Below are 23,847 nucleotides of genomic sequence, written 5' to 3' on the forward strand. Positions count from 1 at the left end.
GGAACAACTTTGTCAGGTCAAAAAGACTCTGTACAAACTGCTTGTCCCACTCACACAATCTCAAAACTTGCGAAAGGCAAATATGACTCATTCTACTTGCCACATCATGCAGTAGTAAAGCCTGAAAATAAAAACCACAAAGGTTAGAGTTGTCTTCAATGCCTCACGATCCACTAGCTCGGGGAATTCCCTAAATGATATTCTATTTACGAGACCCACACTCCAACCAGATTTAATGCTTTTTTCCGAAAATCTGTCAATAGCCGGCAACGCGACTTTAAATTTAAAACAGTTACCTTTGGCATAAACTGTGCCCCATATCTAGCCATTCGTACACTACACGAACTGGCAGAAGACACAAAGCCAAAATTTCCACTGGCAACACAAGTCTTAAAAGCGCAAACGTATGTAGACGATATCCTGTCTAGAAGCCACAGTCTTCCACAAGCATACGAGACCTTATCACAGGTAATAAATGCCCTCAATACCGCAGGGTTTCCAAAAAACCGGCTAATCACCCAAATATTTTAAAAAATATTCCAAAAGACAATTTTTGGATACTGATTTCGTTATATTCGAAAAGGAAAGTACAACGAAAACACTAGGCATCCAATGGAATGGGATATCGGACCAGTTTTCATACACTACAGAGTCAATATCCGCATTATCCGCCATAACAAAGAGACAAATTTTATCCTCGGTGGCAAAACTTTTCGACCCCGCAGGAGGGCTTTCGCCAATTGTGATACAAGCGAAAATTTTAATACAAGAATTATGGCTAGACGGAACCGACTGGGACGAACAAGTGAAACCTCTTCGCGTAGAAAAATGGTCCCAGTTCGCTAATAATTTGAACTGCATCTCGCAGATACAAATTCCACGGTGGATAAGCTATTCCCCCGAATACAGAGTGGAACTACACAGTTTCTGCGACGCCTCTGAAAAGGCATATTGTGCCACTATTAATGTGCGCACACAAAGCGATACCGCAACTACAAGCCACCTACTAGCGGTAAAAGCAAAAGTTGCGCCTCTAAAAACGCTAAGTCTCCCGCGACTTGAACTCTGTGGCGCTCTGCTACTAGCAAGGCCAGCTTCAATGGTGCAGACCCACTTAAACATGGCGAAATACAAATTATATTTATGGTCCGATTCCGAGACATTCTAGCCTGGTTAGAAAAACCACTACATGCGTGGAAAACATATATTTCTAACCGAACGTCTGAAATACTTGACCTAGTAGGATCAGCCACTTGGCGACACGTAGCCAGTGCTGACAAACCCGCTGATCTAGGTACAAGAGGATGCAAAAATCGACACTTATCATGCAACACTGGATGACACTCACACCCTTGAACGATTTTCATCGTTCCCCCGAGATCTCCGGGTAGTTGCCTATATGCTCAAGTTTTTAGAGCGGCTTAAACTTAAAGTTAAAGGAGCAACTCCATTGCGATGCATTGACACACCAAGACTTACAAAAAGCAAAGGTCGCTCTCATCGCATCAATCGCGATATAGCTACTTCAGCCGCGATATAGCATTACTAAGAGAATCGAAGCCTATTGATAAAAAGAGCTCACTCTTAGTTCTAAATCCATTTCTAGATAAGGGTCTACTTCGAGCGAATGGCCGGCTTGCTAATTCAAGCCTAACGTATAATGAACGCCACCCTATAATCATACCAGAGAGGTGTCCGTTTGCCACTTGGCAACCAAAAATTTAATTATGAAGAATTCACGACACTCTTAACTAGAATTGATGCCGTTCTTAACTCATGGCCTCTCGCTGCACTCTCGTAAGATCCCTCAGAGTTTACTGCCCTCACGCCAGAGCATTTTCTGAAAGGAGCGCCCATCCTGGCCACACCTGAGCCATGTGTGGAGTCGCTCTCCTTATTAAACCGTTGATAAAGAATTAAGATTCTCCATCATGATTTCAGCCCCCTATGGAAAGATGATTATTTAAAGGACCTCCACAGAAGGTACCGATGGAAAGCAACAGAAAATGCGCCTAAGCCTGGAGATTGCGTCTTGTTCAATGACGATTGTCTTCCCACTACTGAATGGCGGCTTGGCCGCATAGAGAAGCTCTACTACTGCTCCGACAGTCATATTCGAGTAGTCGATCTCCGTACACAAACGGGAACACTAACCAGGCCGCTCGTTGATCTATGCTTTTTGCCGACCGCCGATAAAACCGAAAAATTAACCGAAAATAACGTAACCGTAACTAATAAACAAAAATAAATAATAATAGAATCATCAACTAATATTAAACATCAACAAAAGACAAAAACAGAACAAGGTCGATCCATATGACGACTCACTCCTGCCACATTACGTGGCACCACCGGCCATACGATTATATACACATATATACATATATGATAATTAAAAAAAACCTATTTCTTAACAGATCAATATGGACGCCGAGATGCCAATTTTACCTACGCCCACTGTGCGTTCCGCCGTCACGGTCCCTTGCTCTAAAGCTACCCCACTAGCAGCGCCGCGAAGAACCATCGCTTCCGCAGCCAACCGAGAAGTTCCAACAGCTCCGCGTAGTATCACGCAAGCACGGGCTCCGGAACCACCACAACTTCAATGCGCGCTATGTCGCCGCCGGCATCGATTGCCACATTGTGGCATCTTCAAGGGGATGACACCTCAGCAACGCCAGCAGGTCGCCCAGGCCCACGGTCATTGCTTGAATTGTCTGGCGCCTACCCATCTACAACAACCACAGAGGCTATTAGGCTAAACACTCGCCTAGGCCGGCCAGAATGTATAAATGAGTATCCTCCCCTGACATCCACACATACACCACAATAACTAAACCTCCCAACACTGACACCCTATCCACCATCAGCGCTTACAACCCACATTCTACACTACTCACGAGAGCACCACACAGCGAACGTACACCAACCAACCACATCACACCATCTGATCCCTCACACCACAGGGAAAAAAGGAACAAACAAGGAGATCAAAATTCACTCCGTTTGCGACCTTCACAACGACTTGTACGCCTGTGCGATAACCTTCTTTCGGTCTCTTCGATCGGTGCACATCTTTTCCGCGAGTTATTCACTTCACCCTCGACCGGAGTTTTACGTCATACATTATAAATTAATATATAGGGTGATTTTTTAAGAGCTTGATAACTTTTTTTTAAAAAAAAACGCATAAAATTTGCAAAATCTCATCGGTTCTTTATTTGAAACGTTAGATTGGTTCATGACATTTACTTTTTGAAGATAATTTCATTTAAATGTTGACCGCGGCTGCGTCTTAGGTGGTCCATTCGGAAAGTCCAATTTTGGGCAACTTTTTCGAGCATTTCGGCCGGAATAGCCCGAATTTCTTCGGAAATGTTGTCTTCCAAAGCTGGAATAGTTGCTGGCTTATTTCTGTAGACTTTAGACTTGACGTAGCCCCACAAAAAATAGTCTAAAGGCGTTAAATCGCATGATCTTGGTGGCCAACTTACGGGTCCATTTCTTGAGATGAATTGTTGTCCGAAGTTTTCCCTCAAAATGGCCATAGAATCGCGAACTGTGTGGCATGTAGCGCCATCTTGTTGAAACCACATGTCAACCAAGTTCAGTTCTTCCATTTTTGGCAACAAAAAGTTTGTTAGCATCGAACGATAGCGATCGCCATTCACCGTAACGTTGCGTCCAACAGCATCTTTGAAAAAATACGGTCCAATGATTCCACCAGCGTACAAACCACACCAAACAGTGCATTTTTCGGGATGCATGGGCAGTTCTTGAACGGCTTCTGGTTGCTCTTCACCCCAAATGCGGCAATTTTGCTTATTTACGTAGCCATTCAACCAGAAATGAGCCTCATCGCTGAACAAAATTTGTCGATAAACACATTTCGAACCGAACACTGATTTTGGTAATAAAATTCAATGATTTGCAAGCGTTGCTCGTTAGTAAGTCTATTCATGATGAAATGTCAAAGCATACTGAGCATCTTTCTCTTTGACACCATGTCTGAAATCCCACGTGATCTGTCAAATACTAATGCATGAAAATCCTAACCTCAAAAAAATCACCCGTTATAAATTATTTTATATTGTTATTAAATCTCTTTTTAATAAACCCCCTTTAGGACATTTCCCATTTTGTACAACCCTACGCGTGTGCATATACACTAACCTTATTTTGTTCGGAAAACTAGTGGTGGTGGAAAAGGTGAGTGCGGAGAATTTACAGGGTGTGAGCTGGAAAAATTGGTTATATGTAACATTGAATGATGTCTTTTATGGCAGTAAACGCAATTAAATTTGTTTTCGCAATCTTTAAGTGTTTGCGCATGTGATAAACAGTTGGTAGATAGTTTTTTAGTTCTTACGAATTTGTTTGGATCGCTAATATTATTTTTTTTGAATTTTTCGCACGATTTGAGCTTGTGACCTCCTTTACAAAGTTCGCATGACGTTTGTTTATACTGTTCGGATGTGAACGATTGATTTTTAAAAAAGCTTCTATTTAAATTGTTGTGGCTACTTGCTTGGGGTCCATTGAAGTTTTTATTGAGGTCGCTTTAAACGTTTTTCGGTCTGACTATTTTTTTATCTACCCTTTCTGCAATTTCATATTATGTAGTAAGAAATTCTTTCATTTGCTGCCACGTTGGGCATTTTCTTCGCGATGAGAGCTATTGCTCCCACAAAAGTTACGATTTTTCTGGTAATGCAGTTGTGCATATATTTACCAGAATGGGGTCCCAATTATCTGTGGCAATATTCTGTGTCAATAAAACCGACAAACAATTGAAATTGTGGATTGAAGCTTTATGAATTCTTCACTGGTTTCTTTCTGAATTCATTCATTAGTATCGTCACTTGCTTGTCGACCAATATTCTCTCGTTTTCGTAACGTGCTTTTAGAGCTTCCCAAGCAAAATTAAAATTTTCGTCATTGAGAGCGAACTGTTTGACTATTACGCCTGCCTGACCTTTGGTTTTGTATCTGAAGTGATACAATTTCTGCGCTTGTGATAATTTAGGATGGTTTATGTACACAGCTGTAAACACGTCCCGGAAGGACGGCCGCTGTTGAAATATATCTGTGTCGCATACTGGCACTTTAAGGTGAATGCCTGAACTTGCCTCTTGGGCTTGTCTTTGTGGCAGCTCTACTCTCGGTTGTGGAGTAGGTGCAATTGCTCTTCATAGCTTTAGTTGATCAGAAATCATTGCCTTTGTGTCTTCGAACTGGTCTAGTGTTCATACTTGGTGTAAGCCGAGGATTTAAAATTTTCTGGTAGATCTGAATCATCATATTCTACGATTGTGTCAAATGCCGCTTGGAGACGCGTCCAAGAATTGTTTAAATTGTCTTTTTTGATTTCTAATACCGATTCAGAACTGTCCTGAATCAGTAAAGATGAAAATCGACTGCGGTATGGAATCAAACTGCCACTCACAGCAATGAATTTTGTGTAAGAAATATCTTTACCCCTCTTTAGTTTTGTAGCACCTTGCTTTGAGCGTGTAGCTTCTGCAGGTGTACACGGACTTTTTTCTTCTGAAATCATCTTTGGAACTTTTAACAACTGAGTTGTTTTAGATTCATTTGAGTCTGAGCTCATTTAAAAGATGTATAGAATAAATTTAAACGTCTTACTGAAAACTAGACTTGTAGATGTTTAGAAAAAATTTCGTATATAAAATGTTGAATGGAAAACTCTTTTGTATGTAAGAGTTTCAAAAAAATCAATAAGCCCAATGGCTTTTTAATAAACCGATATTTCAAAATATTTTCGTATATATTGTATACATAATTATTTATATGATTAGACGAGAACTCTTTTAGGTAAATAAGAGTTTTGAACGAAATTGATATAATAGAGTAAGAGCCCGTGACATCCAGACCTTCGTTATTTTATAAAAGCTGAAAGTTTGTTGAAGTATGCTTTGAACATAGGTAAGAACGATGGCAAAATGTGAAAGCGGGTGGGTCAGGTGCATAAAATAACAGCCAACTTTCGTTATTTTATAAAGCGTAATTTTTTAATATGTTATTCGGAATAACATTACAAACCATCTTATTTATTGCCAGACACTTTTTATGGTGGCAATCCCTTGCCAGACACCCTAAAACTTTAATAAATTTTAATTCTACTTTCGTTATAGTATAAAAGTTAAAATTTATACATGTTATTTGGGTGACTATTAGAAGATGTTTTCTCAGTTGCCAGACAGTTTCGACAGTTCCTACCTACGCCAGACAAACATATTGGGTCCCAATACCAAGGGTATAGGTACGAGCGCGAGGCAATATACAATCGTATAGGTGCGAGTGAGATAGCGCGTCAGGAGCGATCGAATGATGTTATTGTGTAATTATTTACGACTTAATATTTAAATAAAAGTTTAAAAATTAACCTATTTGGTAAATTACTAAATAATGTGTAAATTTAATGCGAAATTAAACTTCTCATTCTCTCTAATACATAAAAGGAATGAAAATATTTCTCTTGTAATTACGACATATAGGCTATAGAAATTATTTATCATATCTAATTAATAGAAATATTTATTTAAATTTTCAAAGAAGCGCATTGTTTCTTTTGAAATTTACAAAATGATAAACATTCTTCATAGCTTTCATTATTAATATTGATTTCGTAATTTTCTTCATACTCTTCATCACTGCTGCACCATATTTCTTCTGGCTCATTGTCAGTGTCATCTTCTTCGTTAGTTTCTGTAAAAAAAGTTACACAATTATGAAAAGTAAAAATGTATGTATAATAATTTGAAGTAATATGTATATACCTGATATAGTTTGCAGTGCATCACTGACAAAATTCGGTAACTGATCGCCTTCAAACCATTTAAAATTGTATTGGCTGTTAACTTGTACCCAACCATTGTTTGCTGGTTCATGTATTGATGGAATTTTCTTATGAGCATTATTCCAAATGCTGGATATATAATTAGCACGTCGAAATTGTTGGAATAGCTCTGATTTACAGGGTGGCAGACTGTTCCCATCAAAATTGCATATTTTTTTTCACTGAAACGCTTCATTAACATCGCAGACCGTATAATTATTAATAAACAATTGAAGACGCGCAGCATCAACATCAATTATCGTACCAACATTATATATATCACATATGAACTGCTGTATTATGTCAAAAGTGCTTTGTATTTCACTATAATCTTCAAATAATTGAGTGTCGCCGAATTTTATAAATGCCTTTTGATATTTTTCTGTAGTAATTAATATTTTGTACGGTCCTAATTTTCCTTTTCGAAAAAAATCTGGGTTATAATCGCAACCTATGATTGCATGAAACCCAGGTAAGCTTTCGTAAATGGAGTCGCCTAACTTGGTGTGTATCTTTGTGAGATCTACATACCTTAAATTATTTCCAGTACCTGTTAGCATCCAAACACGGGAATCATTTGGTATATGGTGCATATGACCAAGCATGAAAGCAGCAATATCGGTATCGATACTTCTGATAACTATATTCGCTTGCGCTGAGTTATTGATGACATGAAATATTATTTTAGTATCAGCCTCTTAATGTTGAGGACATGATAACTTTTCCACAATCCTGAATTCTACGCTGTTGTACCCATTAACAACAAAAGACTGGCAATGTTTAAAATTGATATGGATGGTTTTATTACCAATAAATGGCGCCATTTCGTCAGTGGCCCAATGCGATTTAAAAAAGTCAACAAGAGCCGTTTTAAAGTTAGAATTTTTTAATTCTTTTGAAAATTACTCGGCCGAATTTGATCAGTTCCAGTTCGCTCGGTATGTTCGTAATCTTTGATCGATGGTGTAAAGTATTGGTCGAATATAATGTCAACTCGTGATGCTCGCATTTGAGTAACCATTTGCAACATTTTTTTAGAAATGCTGCCGAATGTTTTTGGAATATTTTTCATCGTATGCAACATGAAGAATCCATCAATTATTACGACATCTACATAACGTGGTGGTTCATGCTCTACCTCTTTTTCCAAACATTTCATTAAGGCAGATTTATCCGTCTTGCAAATGGTACCATCCAAATGGCACATGGACAAAGGCACTGAGGTAATTGGATGTGATAAAATTTTCAAAATATCTATATTATGATCCATGGATATTCCCAGCATACGTCCAAACAGATCTCTCTGAATTTTAACTTCTTGTATTGTACCACCAACTCGAGTTTTATTTTTTTTCTCATAATCTTTTGAAAAATTATTCATAGGTAGTCTAGGAAGATGGTAGTGAAATACAAAGCACTTTTGACATAATACAGCAGTTCATATGTGATATATATAATGTTGGTACGATAATTGATGTTGATGCTGCCCGTCTTCAATTGTTTATTAATAATTATACGGTCTGCGATGTTAATGAAGCGTTTCAGTGAAAAAAAAAATATGCAATTTTGATGGGAACAGTCTGCCACCCTGTAAATCAGAGCTATTCCAACAATTTCGACGTGCTAATTATATATCCAGCATTTGGAATAATGCTCATAAGAAAATTCCATCAATACATGAACCAGCAAACAATGGTTGGGTACAAGTTAACAGCCAATACAATTTTAAATGGTTTGAAGGCGATCAGTTACCGAATTTTGTCAGTGATGCACTGCAAACTATATCAGGTATATACATATTACTTCAAATTATTATACATAAATTTTTACTTTTCATATTTGTGTAACTTTTTTTTACAGAAACTAACGAAGAAGATGACACTGACAATGAGCCAGAAGAAATATGGTGCAGCAGTGATGAAGAGTATGAAGAAAATTACGAAATCAATATTAATAATGAAAGCTATGAAGAATGTTTATAATTTTGTAAATTTCAAAAGAAACAATGCGCTTCTTTGAAAATTTAAATAAATATTTCTATTAATTAGATATGATAAATAATTTCTATAGCCTATATGTCGTAATTACAAGAGAAATATTTTCATTCCTTTTATGTATTAGAGAGAATGAGAAGTTTAATTTCGCATTAAATTTACACATTATTTAGTAATTTACCAAATAGGTTAATTTTTAAACTTTTATTTAAATATTAAGTCGTAAATAATTACACAATAACATCATTCGATCGCTCCTGACGCGCTATCTCACTCGCACCTATACGATTGTATATTGCCTCGCGCTCGTACCTATACCCTTGGTATTGGGACCCAATATGTTTGTCTGGCCTAGGTAGGAACTGTCGAAACTGTCTGGCAACTGAGAAAACATCTTCTAATAGTCACCCAAGTAACATGTATAAGTTTTAACTTTTATACTATAACGAAAGTAGAATTAAAATTTATTAAAGTTTTAGGGTGTCTGGCAAGGGATTGCCACCATAAAAAGTGTCTGGCAATAAATAAGATGGTTTGTAATGTTATTCCGAATAACATATTAAAAAATTACGCTTTATAAAATAACGAAAGTTGGCTGTTATTTTGTGCACGTGTCCCACCCGCTACCCCCCAAAGCCACGATGACTTGAATTTCACATTTTGCCATCGTTCTTACCTATGTTCAAAGCATACTTCAACAAACTTTCAGCTTTTATAAAATGACGAAGGTCTGGATGTCACGGGCTCTTAGACTATAAAGATAACGCTTTACATATTTGTAAATATGTGCAATCGCGAACTCTTTTAAGTTAATAAGAGTTTTAAAATGAAGTAAATAATTAATCGCTTAAATTTGATTTTATTATTATTATTTTTTTTAATGACCGGAAATTATTTTAAGTATTTTATTTTCTGTGTATATTCCTTTTATTTATGCTTTACAACAAATGTCCTATAGGGTATAGGTGGATACACTTTATTTATTATGTGCTAATGAGCGCTCGTATTAGAGATCACTGCACTTTGTACGTATGCATGTACATATGTATGTACCAGAGGCCTGCACGATTAAGGTAGGCATCGTACGATTACGTTACTAAGTAACACTTCTGACGATTACCACGATGCGAAGGTAACATTGCGCATCGGCATCGCGGCATTGTGGCATCGTACGATTACTATCTGGTATCGTCAATGGCAAATGAAACGCTATAGTCTTACATGATGTTAATTCGTTGCTGGCTCGACAACGACTGAACGATAGAGCAGAGCCGCTCAAAATAATGCGCAATTTATTTACCAACGCATACAATCACACATTTGATATCTGCTAGCGTATGATTGTGTGCGCGCGCTTGCTTAGTACACTGAGTGAAATCGTGCTATTTGGTTATTTTGTAATTAAAAATTTAGAAAAAAATAAAAAATTATGGTTTTTGATTAAAAAAGCAATTAAGAACAACAATAATTTTAAGTTAATTTTTTTTAACTTTCCATGATTTTTTCCATATCGACTTCAAGATCGTAAGTTTTGATTCTCATTAAGTCCTCTATATGCTTATTCGAAACTGAATTCCTGTATTTCGAGTGTATTTATGACGCTGGCAGAATTAGCGTCATAGCGTACATACTTTGACTGCATTTGCTTGCCTATACTCCGAGTATAGGCATGAAAAATTTTGAGCGGCTCTGCGATAGAGCGTAAGCGTACGTGTGAAGTTAGTTTCCACACTCGTGCAGGACTCTGGTATGTACATATGTATGTATGTATTACGCTTTGGTTTTTTTACACAATCCTGCTTGTTTTTGTTGATCAAAAATCAAGGGGTATCGCGGAATATATGCCAATGTGGACTTTGAAGCAGTGAGTGTATCTACATACGTGACAATACACTTTTGTACAAATGTTTAAGTATGTTATAAAACGTTTTATGTTATATTTATTTATTGTCTTTACGTTGTACCCGATGTGGACTGGGTATATTTTCCAGAGAATTTTGTATATACTTATGTGTATACAAGTTAATACCACCAGTTCATATTACATGAACATATTGTATTTCTGTTTGGACCGCCTTAGGTGGTCCAAAAATATAACTCATAGATTGTAAGATGAATCTTTCCACTTGAAACATATGTCCTATCTCAAGTGGATTGTAGATATACTTCCTAGAATGTAAGATTAATATTTGTATCTAGGCTTAAGCAAAATATTGTATTTAAGAAAAATATAATAAAGAAAACGGTAGTCGACCACAGGCAGTTGCCCGTGGTTGCCCACGAAACTCAAACCAAACTATTAATTGGCGATCCTGCCAGGAGAATCGTAAAACTCCTGTCGGACCAAAAACAAAACGCAAACAAGTATCGCGAACTCGCGAGAAAAGAAATACAAAAATACTAGTGTGTTACTCGAAACACACTAAGCAATTAACGGCAAAATAAAAATCGCTAAGAGACATAAGAAAAAATCTCAGCGCCACAATTAAAAAAAAAAAATATATATTCGAGTGTTTGCCAACTGCCTATCGAACGCGCCACGTCTATACGGATTACGAGCGAAAAACAAGCTAACGTACGCGTTACAACAATTGAAAAAATAAATAAAATTGAGAAACAAAAAACTACAACAGTTTCACAAATAAAGTGATTTTAAAATGTGAATTGAAAAACCAAAAACTGAAAGTGAAAATTTTTGAAAATTTCAAACAAATAGAAGAAAGTGCGTGGATCTATAAACTATCCACATAAAAACAAATAAATAAAAAATTCTGTAAATCAGAAATTTCACCAAAAAACTGATTTCATTTAAACCTCGCACACGGCCGCCAACGACGACCATTGCACAACCAACCACCAAATTTCGACTTAAAAAGCAACAGCAGCAGCGAAGTCAACAAATAGCCGCAACAGTAGTAACAGGAGCAACAGCAGCAGTAGAAGCAGCAACATAAAATTAGTTGTAAGTAAGGCTTATACATATGTATTTATTAATTAAATTAAGTATAAAAATTGTTTATTGTGAGTATTAATTTGCTTCATGAAACTCGCAAATACATATAGTATATAAAAAAGGGCAAACCCGAAAAATAACGATTATAAAAAAGAGGCGATAGGAATAAAGAATTTTTAAGAGATCAAGATAATTTTATAATTTTTCAAAATGGCAGTGAATAATTTTACTGTAGACGATATAGCTAGATTAATAGCTACACAAACCTCAAACTTAAGAACTGAGATAACTCAGTTGAGTAATAGAATTAAAATTCTAACAGATGCGTCACATGTAACTGAGTATGAAACTCAAAGAATTAACGATTCCATAACATGTGACGAAAATTTAGACATAATAAAGTCTTTGCCAGAATTTTCCGGTAAATCTTATGTCAGCTGGAGAGAAGCTGCAAAGAATTCGATGAGCCTATATATTGAAGGTAGTAGAAGGTATTTTGGAGCATTAACTATCCTCCGAAATAAGATTGTAGGTAATGCCAATGATATGTTAACTAATCATGGCACAGTTTTGAATTTAGAAGCAATATTTGCAAGATTAGATTTTGCTTACGCCGACAGACGACCAATTCACGTAATTGATCAAGAAATGAGCGTTATGAGACAAGGATCGACATCCTTAATTGATTATTATAATGAAGTTAATCAGAAATTGACATTACTAATAAATAAAACTATAATGACGCACGGCACCAATTCCGATATTACAAAACAATTAAATATCAAGAATCGAGAAACCGCGTTAAGAACTTTTATAACTGGTTTAAATTACCCTCTAAACCAAATATTATTTGCATTAACACCTACCGATTTGCCAAATGCTCTTGCTAAAGCACAAGAACTTCATTCAAATCAAATACGATCGCAATTTGCTTTGCAATTTTCTAAAAACAATCATGAAATTGGTTTACGAAACCAGCCTCAAGCTAACCGAAGATATTCGAATTTTCAGAATAACTTAAGGTACCCCCAAACAAATAATAATTCATACCAAATGTATGCCAATCACCCAGAACCTATGGAAGGGGATCAATCAATCCAATTAACAAATAAACCCAATAATGTGCAAAGAAACCAACCACATGTGAGGAGTAACAGAAATAATTGGCAGACAAATTATCAGCCAACAAATATACGAAAAAGGTCATTTGAAAGTGCACAAATAAGCACACAACCTCAACCAAAAATTGAAAGAATCAATAATATTGGTGAGAACCATTTTTTAAGGGTAAATTCCGATTTGCCGTATGTTATTAAAACCGATACAAAAACTGGGCAAATCTTTAGAATTCTCATAGATACGGGAGCAACCAGCTCATATATACGGGCCGGAATTTATAATAATAAAAACCTTTTAGTAATTAAGAAGAAGGTTAGAACCATTCATGGTTCAACCATAATAAAATATTTTCATAATATCAATCTGTTTGGTATACAGGAACGTTTTTATGAAATTAACAATTTAGAGAGCGATCTTTTAATTGGAATTAATTTCCTAAATAAAATCGGAGCGACAATTGATATTCCGAATAGAAAATTGATATATGGGAATAATAAAACAGAGAAAATAAATTTTCCCAATGATTCAATTATACTAAACCCCTTGGGACAAAAAAGTCCGGAGGCACCCGTCAATGATAATATTAGCAAAAATGATACTAAGGATAGAAAAATTAATGAAGCAAATGCTCACAACACTTTAAAAATAAGTAATGTGGAAATTTCTAATGAAGTTGCTGACGCATTGTCAAGACAAGTATTAAATAATTTAACTAGTTCATGTGAGTCGAGTGACTCAAGTGATTCACTAATAGAAACCCAACATTCTGCAGAAAGTAGCGATGAGTACCAAATTTATGAAACAAAAAAACCTTTGAATCATTTTAAGCAACAGATAGTAATCGATAATGGAGCAAGAATTACTGTCTTAGAGACTATTTCTTCTTTTAATAAAAAACGTTTTTTAATTGAATATGACAGACCAGAAAATATAATTGGTATTTTAAAAGAATATATGAATCCAAAAGTAGTTACAGGAATATTTTGCACACCTGAAGTGCTATATGCAATAAAAAACATTTTGAAGGAGACATTTCCCAAGATAAAATTTCTATATACTAAACTATTCCCTAATGATATATGCAATAAAGAAGATCAAGGATCGATAATCGAGCAAACACATAATAGAGCGCATAGAAATTATAGGGAAAATTTGGCACAACTTAGGCAGCAATATTATTGGCCTTTAATGATAAAACAATTTAAACAGTACGCAAAAAATTGTAGCATATGTAATAGTAATAAATATGAAAGACATCCGAAACTAATTCCAATAGGAGAAGCACCAATACCAAACAAAGAGGGAGAACAACTCCATATAGATATTTTTTTCGCACAAAAGCTTAAATTTCTTACATGTATAGATTCATATTCCAAATTTCTAATCGTAAAATATATAGAAGACAAATCAAATTTAGAAGAAAAAGTTTTGGAACTGTTACAAACATTTCCAAATGTTAAAAGTATAGTTATTGATAATGAACCAGGCTTAAGTACGATACAGTTCAAGTCTTTAATGGAAAGGATTAATGTGCAAATTTATTATTGTACACCACGCCACAGCACAAGTAATGGCCAAATAGAAAGAGTTCATTCAACACTGATTGAAATCTCCAGATGTTTAAAGCAAGAACAAAACTTAATTAGTAATTTTGAATCAATTATGAGAGCAGTTCAACAGTATAATAAAACAATTCATTCTGTAACAGGTAAACAACCTTGCAACATTTTATTTAATAAAGAGCCTCATGATAATATGAAAAATGTGTTACAAAATGCTCAAGAGAAAATGCTAGAGCATCATAACAAGAAAAGGCTTCAGAAAAGTTATAAAAAAGGAGATATTATTTATGAAAAAATTTATGGGGAAAGAAATAAATTAAACCCCAAGTACAAAAAACAAATAGTATTAGAAGATTTAGGAAATACAATTAAAATACAAAACAGAAACAGAATAATACATAAAGATAATATCAAATCTTAAATTAATATGCAAGAAAAAGAAATTTTTGTCACATTTAAAAAGACTTCAATCAAAAAAATAATTATAAGTCAAAGATAATACTTATAAAATGTATCTAGGAGTCAAATTTAAATAAATTGTACATATAAATTAAGATTTTAAAATGGTACTGTTTAAATTGATAAAATAGTCTATAGACTCACGTACTATATCCCTTTGAATCGGGACGCTTCAATTTAGAGGTGGGGGAGTTAATACCACCAGTTCATATTACATGAACATATTGTATTTCTGTTTGGACCGCCTTAGGTGGTCCAAAAATATAACTCATAGATTGTAAGATGAATCTTTCCACTTGAAACATATGTCCTATCTCAAGTGGATTGTAGATATACTTCCTAGAATGTAAGATTAATATTTGTATCTAGGCTTAAGCAAAATATTGTATTTAAGAAAAATATAATAAAGAAAACGGTAGTCGACCACAGGCAGTTGCCCGTGGTTGCCCACGAAACTCAAACCAAACTATTAATTTACATATATATATATACGAGTATATTATATATATATGCGTATATACGAATAAACCACGAAAAGAGAATTAAACGACTGTATGTAATTTTCGCAAATTCACTTGTTAGTAAGAGTATAATTTGTATAACTGCGCAGCATATACATATATCTGTACGTACTCGTATATAAGTATGTATGTTCGCATTGAGAAGAGGACGCGAACAGAATATTTAATGCTATTCTGATTTTAGAATGCATGTAAGGATGTATATTATGAGCAAGGTATGCTGTTGTTATATTATAGAAATATATGTGACATACATATATTTATTTACATATGTATGATTTAATTTGCACATATGCTTTTGTTTTTTGCTGGTGATTGCCGTAGCTTATTATAAGAAATCCTGCTTATAGTTGATTAAGTATAAGGGGTCTTGCGGGAAATTTCTGTAAGTAAATCTTGAAAATTTTTTTGTTTTTATTGCTTTTAGGATAAATTTTGTGTTATAACGCAACGGTAAGCATTTATCGGCAATAACTAATCCGCTATAAACAGTACCAAACTCCTTTGTTAGCGGTTTTCGGTTTTTCCCGGAAAATAAACCGAGTACCGAAATCAATTTGGTAACGGTTCCACTACTTTTTTGACCGGAATTTTGGTCAGAACTCTAAATTTACTTTCTTGAAATTAAACCATACAAATATGTATGTATATAGTATAAAAATTATAAGGAAACGATACAACTCACTTTGCTTTCCGCCAGGGGCTTTTGGGGATGATATGTGTGCACGTATGTATGTATGTATCTGATGTGTGAGTCTTGTGCGTGTGCCTGCGTGTGCCAGTGCTTGTGCTTTGCTTATGTTTGTGCCTGCCCTTGGATTTCTTGCTTCTCCAGTCCTTTTGTTGCTGGTGTTGTAGCTTGTATTTTTGTATGACTTCTTCCTTCTGTTTGTAGATCACTTCACTATCTCTTTTTATATTATATGTATATAAATATGTATATAGTAGGTGTAAATTATATTTTTTTTCTGCTTTCTCACTTCACCGCACTTTTTGTCACCACACGTTTAAGTTATTATTTTTCCTTTTTTTTCTGCTTGTGGGTTATATTTCCACTCACTGTCTCCTTACATACACATATGTATGTATGTGTTGTCTGTGTATATTATTTTCCACACTGCACTCTTTGTCACCACACTTTTGTTTTCTTTGTAACCGCACTTTTTCACACGCACACACACATAGCCACATTTTTTTTATAGCTCCTGTCATTTAGGAGATATGTACGAAAAAACACGAAATTCTTGGAAAAATCGGGTTTAGAGCCCCGTACTACCTCGCTGGTGTGCGTTATGACTTTGTTGCACTGGGCACTTTTGTAGAGTAAACAATTCTGAGAAATATAAGTCTAATAGCGGGATTCTGTAACCAGTCTCTAGTCTCTATTTGAGACATTTTGAGGCAAGGTCTCAATTTGAGACTAGTTACTATTCACTAAACAGTCTCTAGCGTTAGTCTCAAAATATTGAGACCTGGTAGTTAGCCGGTCACAAAACTAAAAAGAGTTCTTGTCTGTCATTTTGAATATACTGAATAGAGATCATCATAGATATTAATCGATTGTCGTATTTTTATATTTTGTAAGCAACTCAAACACGAAAAAGTTAAAAATGAATAAATTTTACATAAATTTCGTAAATATTATGAAACAAAGTCAACATATATTTTCATTTTTATTGATAACTATGGTTTTTGACGATGTTATAGATATTTTAATATTTGTTATCGACATATTTATTTCCATTCAAGTGTAAAAACATCTCTGAATGATGAAATGTAATAGATTTTGTGACTGTCACTTACAGAATAGCAAAATCGTCTCAAGTCTCAAAAATTGTCTCTAACTTAAAATCTCAAATTTAGAGACTTGAGACTGTCTCACGTTACAGAATCGCACGGTAAAGTCAAAGCGATGCCATAAAATACCTCTGATCTGTAGGAATTTAAAGATAAAAACTCACTATTGTAGTGTATTTTCTATGGATAATTTTTACAGGCCTTGGTACAGTTCTTAATGTTAATATTAAGGGCTAAAATTTTCAGAGAATTTTTTTTTGGGGTGTTTCCAAGGAAATTTCATGACGGGACTGAAAAAAATTAACAGTTCAAAAATAAAAACCACCCTAATATATGTATATATATTTTTTTTGTTTTTTTGTTGCCACCAACGGTTTTTTGCTTTACTGTGTCAACACCGTTTTTTTCCAAATTTTGGTTTCTTTTCGCAACGGTTTATTTATTAACTGCTTAAACTTTGTTACCTTTCCCCAATTTTTATTACCGTTTTTTTTCAGTATCCACCAAAGGTTTTTTTCCCAAATTTTTACAACAGTTTTCTTAACTGTATCACCAGCGTTGTTTTTCCTTTTTGTGTTACACCGGTTTTGTTTTTTTTTTTGTTATACCGGTTGTTTTTTTTTAAATTCGATATTGCATGAACACCTGGCCATAACAAAGGTTTGTTCTCGTTGGATGCCGCACAATTTGACAATCGCTCAAAAAAAGGCTCGTGTGGGTTGGTGTAAAGAAATGCTGAAAAAATACGATCGCGGTGCTTCAAAAGACGTTGGTTCATGGATCTATGCGTATGAGCCCGAAACAAAACAGCAATCGACCGTGTGGGTCTACCAAGACGAGCCAAATCCAACGAAAAAAAAACAAACAAAAAAAAAACATTTTCGTTGATAAATATGCCTATTTTCATTATTAGGCCAGAAATATGTATAGCAGCCCTCGTAAACTCGATATAAACCATATAATAATGGGTATGAAACCCGCGGACTCACCCGTTGATTTAGCTACGAAAATGAAGGAGAGAATCTCGGAACAGTTCAAGCGACGAGCTGGCAATCGATGCGTATATGCGCGCGGATCGTAATAGAAAAAAAAGCTGGGCGCCGTCTGTCGGCCCCTTTTTTCCATTGTGTCCTCGTGTGTGTGGTGTATATGATGCAGGTGTGTTGAGTTTGAGGTGTGGATGATGAATATAGTGTAGGTGTGTTGAGTATGATGTGTGGATGATGGATATGGTGTAGTCGTGTTGAGTGTGGTGTGTATGTGTGGGGTGTAGGCGTGTTATATTAAGACGGGGGTCAGGTGCTCATTTAGCCACAAAGAATTATTTTTCACTTTTTAGTTTGAAATGCTTTAAAAGCCTGTTTTTTACTTTTTTTTAACTATATTTATTTTTAATTTTTTAGTTTGATGTGGGAAACCCCAAATTTGTTAAAATATGAACTACGACATGTAGTATTGGTTAAGTAAATCGATAATTAGGCAGCATTTGATATCTACACGTAACCTTTCATTGACTAATTGTTATATTATTTGCGACCAAGTTCTATTGACGACTTTTCGAATTATTACTTCTTAATCAAATCATTTCTTCTAAAGCTTCACTGTTACATGGGGTTTTACCTGTCAACTTTGAACAGTCTAGTTCTTCAATTCGAATACCGTCCAAACATCTACAACAACTAAGTGCTACATAAGCTTGTCCAGCAGCAAACAGTCGAGAGCCCAGATAAATTACTGCATGATCTACTGTACAACCTTGTATCTTATGAACAGTTGACGCCCAACCCAGTATTATTGGCAACATTCGTCTCTCAGCAATTTTATAGCTGTATTTTGTACTGTACTGACGGGAAGTCTTCTACATATACTTGGTCCCTGCAAAAACCTTAACATCATTTTTGCTCCAACAAATATTTTCAATACATAAGGAAGACCTCCTGTTTTGTTGATATCATTATTCAGATATTAGGTAAGTTGAATATTTCTTCTGTATTTTAAATTTTTACGAACCGAAGGCGGGAACCAAAAAAAACGGTACAAACTTGGCTTAATCCATTTCTATTGTTCTTGACTAGCACTTATAGTTCAAGTGGTCGACCCGGAAAGTAGGTAAATTAGGTCGGTGGGTTGTCTCATTTTCCATTATTTCAGGTAGAGGGGTTCAAATATTAGGTAGGTAGAATGTTTCTTTGTGCACTTTAAATTTTTAATTATTATTTTATATTTAAATAATTATTTTTTCTTTTATGAGATTTACCAATATTATGAAATATAAAGAAAGAATATAAGGAAATCGTATTCTCCGCCATTAGATTGAGTGGCAATTCTTGAAAAGCTCACATCGACGTGACAGCCAAAGTTTAAAAAAAAGGAGTTTTCTATTGCAGTTGCAGTTCTATTGGCGTTTTGAAAACTAGTATCTGAAATTTTTTACTACAAAAATTCTATTATAAGTATTAATTTTTTTATTACTTAAAAGTCACATGTCTTGCATTATTTGATATTATTTCTTCTGGTGTGCGGTTATTTATACAAATCTTCTTCTTCTTTACTGGCGTAGACACCGCTTACGCGATTATAGCCGAGTCAACAACAGCGCGCCAGTCGTTTCTTCTCTTCGCTACGTTGCGCCAATTGGATATTCCAAGTGAGGCCAGGTCCTTCTCCACTTGGTCCTTCCAACGGAGTGGAGGTCTTCCTCTTCCTCTGCTTCCCGCGGCGGGTACTGCGTCGAATACTTTCAGAGCTGGAGTGTTTTCATCCATCCGGACAACATGACCTAGCCAGCGTATAAATTATACTTTATAAATAAATTATACTTTCTTTAGAGATATACATATCTTAATATATAAAAATCACGTGTCACATTGTTTGTTTGCGATGGACTCTTAAACTACTGAACCGATTTTAATGAAATTTTTAACACTGTGTGCAGTTTGGTCCAACTTGAAAGATAGGATAGTTTATAACTCTCCTTATAGTCGCATTATTTATTTATTGCAAATTATTTGTTTATTATTAGCAAAGAGCTATCCACCAGTTGGTGGCGCTAAGAGCGGTATTGAGTGCGGTATGTTACAGTAGATGGCGCTACAAACATTAAAAACATTAAATGAAAATGCGTTGTTTGAAGTTTATATTATTTGTGGTAAAGTTATACGAGTCTATGACTTCCAAAAAAAAATAAAAATTGGGCGGGGCGAAGTTCGCCGGGTCAGCTAGTGTACATATATTTTAGTACATACATATGCTATTCAGATGTAACCAAAACTCACGAAAAAATTGCGGAATTTGTAGTAGCGGTTGGCTTTTCCAACCAGATATATAAGGAGGCGAGCTCCTTAAACTCAAGTGGAAACTTAGCATATCTTTCATTCTGTAAGACTTTATGATAAAAACTTACCGCCAAAGTGTTGCAAAATGAGGGACAAACGTATGCAATTTTACCGTTCACCGTTTGAAGGACGAAATCGATGAAAAGTGGCATTTGAGGAACCTGTAGTTTAACCAAGGCAATGCACCGTGTCATAAGTCATAAAAAAATCCACCATTCTTCAGATCTGGGCCTCAGCGACTATTTCCAAGACAGCTAGCCTCGAGCGCACAAGTTCTCAAGGTTGTATCTCCGAAATTATTACTCAGATCAATTTTAAAATTTAGAACAATATTCTAGAGATATTGTAGAATTTAATAAAGCAAACAAAAAAATAGATTTTTTTAAATTTTCAAACCCACATACCTGTAGTATTAAAGGGTTAGGTGAGTTTCAGAGATAAAACAAATAATATAAGCAATCATATATTTGAAAAATATAATATGTTATATCAAAAGTACATATTTGAATAATATCTCCTGTAAATTCGATACAAATATGTTAAAAATTCAGCCGTTGACACCTCATTTCCTTGGGTGTCTCGCAAAAAAGTATTTAGTTATTGATTTATCGCGCTTTTAGTAGTTTTTAACAATGTCGTTATATGGGGAGTAAGAGGTCGGTAGAAGTTCTTATAATGTTATTTCTCAGCAAATTTGGTTGCTGTAGCTTAAGTGGCTTAGGAGATATGTACATTAAACTTGTTAGATTGCGGGGCTTCGCCCAGTTTTTAAAAAATGTTTGTCCACAGGTGCCTCTTGCCATGCCGATCCTATGTATTGAATTACAGCTTCATAGCTTAATTTAGTGCTTAGTTGTGGCATTTTATATATTTTCGGTTAATAGCGATTTGTAGGCATGGCAGTGGTCCGATGACGACCATCTACGAGCTCGAAATTGTTTTCTAGTAGTACTAGGGAACCCACATACCATGATATTCGATTGGACGGCTAACATAGCTGAAAGACTTTTACCGGGGAATTCACCACATTCGCTGCTATTTAGCAGAAATTAGTTCGATCTCTGGCAAAAATATACATATGTATGTAAAACAACTGATTTCACGGGAGAATGCATAAAGAGAAAAATTAAAAGCTTGAAGAAAAAATACAAATGTTACATAAGCGTGATTCTTTTATAACATATGAAAGATTTTTTTCCGAAAAATTGTAAAAATTTTAATTTTTTTACACAATTGGATCAAACAACCATAAAATTGCGATTTGCCGTTATTAAGTAGTTAATATTATACCTATCAAGTAAAAAGTATTTCAATATTTCATTTTTTTAATTATAAGTAAAATAAGCAAGTGCAAGTGCACATGACATACTTAGGCACATACGACGTACTATATTATTTCTTTGGCACAATGGTCTGTATGTTTACGAAAGAAAATATGAGCTACATATATATGTATGTACAAATATTCATAAGAGAATAACAAGTGCCGCACGACTAATAATTTTTGGATTCAACTTAAGTTGATTCTATAGTGTTTTAAATAAAACGAAAGAAACCAAATTTTCTTTGTTACAACTTTATTCTAATGCAATCTTATACCATGTTCAGACCAAAAATTTAAAAGATTAGATTACATTTAAGCATTTCATAACCCAACAGTGTTCTCACTGCCGTTAGAAAGATCAAAAACAGCTGTTATTGTCATTCATGAAGTCACATCGCTTAATACATAGGCTGCTATATATATTTCTTGACTAGGCAACACTAAGTGTTGCCAGGTGCAATCTGACATTTCCATTGGAAAGTTTGACCCACGCAAAAAGGAGTTCTGCGCGAAAAAAATTTGATACATCCCGGTGTTTGTCCGACCAGGACCAGGTTATTTCCTTTGAAGAGCGGCCGAAGGCCGCCAACGCAAAAAGGAGTTTTACGCGAAAAAAATTTGATACATCCCGGTGTTTGTCCGACCAGGGTTATTATTTTAGAAGCGTGGCCGAAAGCCGCCAACGCAAAAAGGAGTTCTACGCGAAAAAAAATTTGATACACCCCGGCGTTGGACCGACCAGGGTTATTTTTGTTGAAGCGTGGCCGAAGGCCGCCCATGCAAAAAGGAGTTATACGCGAGGAAGTAGCAATGTCATAGAGGGTTTAACAAAAAAATTAATAAATAAACTTTAACAATAAGTTAAATATTAAATTTAAACGGGTTTTCTACTATATAATATAAAATAAATTTGTAAAAATGAATTAGTGAAGTGCTAGTGGATATAGAAGTGAAAAATATAAGTGCAAAATTAATTTTATGTCGAGAAAATACGTAATTAAAATAATGGTAATTTTCGACTTTAAACGCGAATATCTCGGAAACAATAAGCTGCGGCGATAACTATACATATATATTCTTGATCTGGAGAATCTCCTCTATTCGACCATACCCATTTTATTCCCGAAATCCTGGGACGGTATACTAAAGCTTTTTCCAAAGTAGTCTCTCACCAACATTATTTATTTTCTTGGCTGTTGTTGTTAGCGTTGTTGCCATTATAGTAGTTTTATGCAAACATACGTAGTTCTTCCCGATGTTCTATCGGTTTTGGTGGATCTGGTTCCTACCACTCTCCCAATTCGGCATAATAATATTGCGCAGCACGATATGGTCGCAATTCCCATGGTACTTGCTCTTCCATGGAGGTCAATTGTACATCCAAACGACATCGGTAATACATTCCTGATCGATACGTTCCATATGTAGCTCACCAATAGGTTGTCCAGGACAGATAAGCTCAGTGAACTTGGCTTTCAGTAGGAAGGTAGGATCGCAAAGCATATGTTAACGACGGTATCCCCACCATTTTTCATCTTTGCGCATAACACGATGGAACCAGTCAATTAATTTGCTCAACTGGTAACGCTTTGGTCTGCAAGGTGAGTGTTGAGTGTTTAGCATATTAGAAAGTATGTAAATTCAATTTTGCTCAAAATCTACCCAACAGCTTGATAAACCTGACCAGCAGTATCGGGATCCTAAGCGCAATTGACAATAGCTTGTACAATATCCGAATGTACTCACCGTAGTATTTGCTCTTCAAAAAGTTGCTTCCACCCTCAAGCACAAAGCGGATTGGTTTTGGACCAGCGTTTAAAGCAGACAAATAATCAAACGTTCTACACCAGCTTCTTTGCTGATTCTACTTAAAACTTTGTCTCGAATTCACGACCAACCAAATTTATAATTTTTTGTTGTAAAC

At 35.2% G+C, this 23,847-nt stretch overlaps 1 protein-coding gene and 1 long non-coding RNA gene across 2 annotated transcripts in view; one reads left to right on the top strand and one right to left on the bottom strand.

The window, feature by feature from the left end:
• LOC115065766 (carcinine transporter) overlaps nt 1-23,847 on the bottom strand; it is a 1,371,383-nt gene that overhangs the window by 474,320 nt on the left and 873,216 nt on the right. The gene's annotated exons all lie outside the window — the stretch shown is intronic.
• LOC125775691 (uncharacterized) lies at nt 7,851-8,875 on the top strand. Its single transcript, XR_007421296.1, has 3 exons — nt 7,851-8,082; nt 8,243-8,647; nt 8,720-8,875. It is a non-coding gene; the product is annotated as an uncharacterized LOC125775691 (long non-coding RNA).

The sequence above is a fragment of the Bactrocera dorsalis genome, chromosome 1 (assembly GCF_023373825.1).
Source record: "Bactrocera dorsalis isolate Fly_Bdor chromosome 1, ASM2337382v1, whole genome shotgun sequence".
NCBI lineage: Eukaryota > Metazoa > Arthropoda > Insecta > Diptera > Tephritidae > Bactrocera > Bactrocera dorsalis.